Genomic DNA, 4,586 nt, shown 5'->3' on the forward strand with positions numbered 1-4,586 from the left:
CCTTAGTTCCTCGGGGTTTTTAGCAGCTCCAGGCCTTGTGCAGGCCAAGGCTTTGTCCTGGGCAGTGGGCCTGATGGTGGTGTCAGGACAGAGCATCTCAATGGCTGAGACACCAAGGGTGTCCATCCCTGACACCAGGTCAGCCAGGACACGAGCTCTGCCCCAGGAAGAGGGAGGCCCGAGCTAAGGGCCCTGCCGTCCCCTTCAGAGTCTGGATCATGAGAAAGGAGAGGTCCAGGGTTGCCCAGGACTCTACATAGAGCTGTCCCTGGGGCCCAGAAATCACAGCACCATGGTGAAGCCCAGTGCAACCTAGAGAAAGAGGCTCCCGGTGGCTGGGGGCCGGGGTCGGGGAGGCAATGAGCCCAGGCTCACGCCTAGGGCAGAACTGCTCAGCATCCTCAATGGTTCTTCATGAGATGTTTCACCTCAGGCAAGTTTCTGGACTTCTGCTGTGCCTCATCTGTGAAATGGGAATAATTCAGAGTTGCTAGAAAGCAGTGGAGGATAATTTAAAAGAAATTGCTGGTTTGGGAAGTTCCTCAAAAAGTTAAACTTAGAATTACCATATGGCTCAGCAATTGCACTCTTAGTTATATACCTCAAAGAATAGAAAACAGGAACTCAAATTTGTACCCAAATGTTCTTACATAGCAGGATGATCAACAATAACTAAAAGGTGGGAAAATCCCCAATATCCATCAATGGATGAAAGGATCAACAAAATTGGCATATCAATACAATGGAATGTTATTTGGCCATTGAAAGGAAAGAAGTATTAATACATGCCACAATACAGATGAACCTCAGTAACATGCTAAATGAAATAAGCCAGATACAAAAGGGCAAATATTATGTGATTACATTTATATGAAATACCCAGAATAGACAAATCCATAGAGACAAAAATTAGATTAGTGCCTACCAGAGTCTGTAGGGGGAGAAGGGAGGGGCTATGGGGTTTCTACTTGGGATGATGAAAATGTTTTGGAATAGGATAGTGGTGATAGTTGCACATCTTTGTGAATATACTAAAGCCACTGAATTGCATACTTTAAAAGGATGAATTTTATAGTATGTAAATTCCATCTCAACAGCAACAAAAGAATAATATTGCTCTAGTACTTACAGTCAAATGATTACAAAAACAAGAAAAGTGAATCAAATAGTGAAAAAATAGATGCCAGTACACCAGGTCCCCTGTTCCAAGGACACATCAATTCTTCACATCATGACCTAGAAGTGTCCCCCTCCCCAACTAGGCTTGAGGGAAGAAGGGGTATGCATACCTCTATCTCACTGCAGGGGCCAGAAGGAAGTCTTATAACATTCCCAATGACTTTTTTTTTTTAATTGGAGTATAATTGCTTTACAATGTTGTGTTAGTTTCTGCTGAACAATGAAGTGTATCAGCTATATGTATAAAAGACAGCATCTCATTTCCAGCTGCTTGATCAGCTCCAGCCATCTTCCCAAGGGGGCCCCAGCACAGCACATGGGTGAAATGGAGATAAGTAATTTACCTGATAGATAAAGGGTTCTAAATAATGGTTGTAAAGATGCTCAACAAACTCAGGAGAAAAATGAAAGAACACAGTGGAAACTTCAACAAAGAGTTAGAAAATATAAGAAAGAACCAAGATTTTTTTTAATTTAATTTTTATTTTATTGATATATTAGAGTATAGTTGATTTACAATGTTGTGTTAGTTTCAGGTGTACAGCTAAGTGATTAAGTTATACATATACCCATTCTTTTTCAGATTCTCTTCCCATATAGGTTATTACAGAATATTGAGTAGAGTTCCCTGTGCTATACAGTAGGTCCTTGTTGATTATCTGTTTATATATAGTAGTGTGTACATGTTAATCCCAAACTCTTAATTTATCCCTCTCCTCACCTTTCCCCTTTGGTAACCATAAGTTTGTTTTTGAAGTCTGTGAGTCTGTTTCTGTTTTGTAACTAAGTTCATTTGAATCATTTTTTTTTAGTTTCCTCATATAAGTGACATCATATGATATTTGCCTTTCTCTGCCTGACTTACTTCACTTAATATGATAATGTCTAGCTCCATCCATGTTGCTGCAAATGGCATCATTTCATTCTTTTTTATGGTTGAGTAATATTCCATTGTATGTATGTACCACATGTTCTGTATCCATTTCTCTGTCAATGGACATTTAGGTTGCTTCTATGTCTTGGCTATTGTAAATAGTGCTGCATTGAACATAGGGGTGCATGTATTTTTTTGTGTTATGGTTTTCTCCAGATATTTGCCCAGAGTGGGATTGATGGATCATATGGTAGCTCTATTTGTTAGTTTTTAAGGGACCTCCATATGGTTCTCCACAGTGGCTGTACCAATTTACATTCCTATCAGCAGTATAGGAGGGTTCCCTTTCCTCCACACCCTCTCTAGCATTTATTGTTTGTAGACTTTTTGATGATGGCTATTCTGACTGGTGTGAGGTGATACCTGATTGTAGTTTTAATTTGCATTTCTCTAATAATTAGTGATGTTGAGCATTTTTCATGTGCTTTTTGGCCATCTGTGTGTCTTCATTGGAGAAATGTCTGTTTAGATCTTCTGCCCATTTTTTTATTGGGTCGTTTGTTTTTTTGATATTGAGCTGCATGAACTGTTTGTATATTTTGGAGATTAATCCCTTGTTGGTCACTTCATTTGCAAATACTTTCTCCCATTCTGTGGGCTTTCTTTCATTTTGTTTATGGTCTCATTTGCTGTGCAAAAGCTTTTAAGTCTAATAGGTCCCATTTGTTTATTTTTGTTTTTATTTTCATTACTCTAGGAGGTGCATCAAAAAAGATCTTGCTGCGATTTATGTCACAGAGTTTTCTACCTATGTTTTCCTCTGAGTTGTTTTTTTTTAAAATATCTATTTATTTATTTGGCTGCTCCAGGTCTTAGTTGAGGCATGCAGGATCTTCACTGCGGCATGTAGGATCTTTAGTTGCATGCAGGATCTTTTAGTTGCGGCACATGGGCTTTTAGTTGCAGCCTGTGGGATCTAGTTCCCTGGCCAGGGATTGAACCTGGGCTCCCTGCATAGGGAGCATGGAGTCTTAACCACTGGACCACCAGGGAAGTCCACCTCTCAGAGTTTTATAGTATCCAGCCTTACATTTAGGTCTTCAATCCATTTTGAGTTTATTTTTGTGTATGGTGTTAGAGAATGTTCTAATTTCATTCTTTTACATGTAGCTGTCCAGTTTTCCCAGCACCACTTATTGAAGAGACTGTCTTTTCTCCATTGTATATTCTTGCCTCCTTTGTCATAGATTAACACGTTATTGATCGGGGGATTTTTGCAGAAACTAACACCTGTGGCTGTAATACGCCTCCGGTCAAAAATGTGTTAATTAACCATAGGTGCGTGAGTTTATTTCTGGGCTTTCTATCCTGTTCCATTGATCTATATTTCTGTTTTTGTGCCAGTACCATACTGTCTTGATTACTGTAGCTTTGTAGTATAGTCTGAAGTCAGAGAGTCTGATTTCTCCAGCTCTGTTTTTCTTTCTAGGGATTGCTTTGGCTATTCAAAGTCTTTTGTGTCTCCATACAAATTTAAAAATTTTTTGATCTAGTTCTGTGAAAAATGCCGTTAGTAATTTGATAGGGATTGCATTGAATCTGTAGATTGCCTTGAGTAGTAGAGTCATTTTGACAATATTGATTCTTCCAATCCTAGAACATGGTATATCTCTCCATCTGTTTGTGTCATCTTTGATTTCTTTCATCAGTGCCTTGTAGTTTTCTGAGTACAGGTCTTTTCCCTCCTTAGGTAGGTTTATTCCTAGGTATTTTATTCTTTTTGATGTGGTGATAAATGGGATTGTTTCCTTAATTTCTCTTTCTGATCTTTTGTTTTTAGTGTGTAGGAATGAAAGAGATTTCTGTGTAAGAATTTTCTATCCTGCAACTTTACCAAATTCATTGGTGATCTCTAGTAGTTTTCTGGTAGTGTCTTTAGGATTTTCTGTGTATAGTATCACATCATCTGCAAACAGTGACAGTTGTACTTCTTCTTTTCCAATTTGGATTCCTTTTCTTTCTTTTTCTTCTCTGATTGCCGTGACTATGACTTCCAAAACTATGTTGAATAAAAATGGCAAGAGTAGGGCTTCCCTAGTGGCGCAGTGGTTGAGAATCTGCCTGCTAATGCAGGGGACATGGGTTCAAGCCCTGGTCTGGGAAGGTCCCACATGCCGCGGAGCAACTAGGCCCGTGAGCCACAACTACTGAGCCTGTGCGTCTGGAGCCTGTGCTCCGCAACAAGAGAGGCCACGATGGTGAGAGGCCCGCGCACTGCAACGAAGAGTGGAGGCCCCCGCTTGCCGCAACTAGAGAAAGCCCTCGCACAGAAATGAAGACCCAACACAGCCAAAAATAAAATTTAAAAAAAAAAAAATGGCAAGAGTGGACATTTTGTCTTTTTCCTGATCTTAGTGGAAATGCTTTCAGTTTTTCACCACTGAGAATGATGTTAGCTGTGGGTTTGTCATATATGGCCTTTATTATGTTGAGTTAGGTTCCCTGTATGCCCACTTTCTGGAGAGTTTTTTTA

The 4,586-nt window shown here is 39.7% G+C and overlaps 1 non-coding gene across 1 annotated transcript; it reads right to left on the minus strand.

Moving 5' to 3' along the window:
- Positions 1-3,033: 3,033 nt before the first annotated feature.
- Positions 3,034-3,106, minus strand: TRNAR-CCU (transfer RNA arginine (anticodon CCU)). Its single transcript has one exon. It is a non-coding gene; the product is annotated as a tRNA-Arg (tRNA).
- Between the last annotated feature and the right edge of the window lie 1,480 nt (positions 3,107-4,586).

The sequence above is a fragment of the Eubalaena glacialis genome, chromosome 13 (genome assembly GCF_028564815.1).
Source record: "Eubalaena glacialis isolate mEubGla1 chromosome 13, mEubGla1.1.hap2.+ XY, whole genome shotgun sequence".
Taxonomy (NCBI): Eukaryota; Metazoa; Chordata; class Mammalia; order Artiodactyla; family Balaenidae; genus Eubalaena; species Eubalaena glacialis.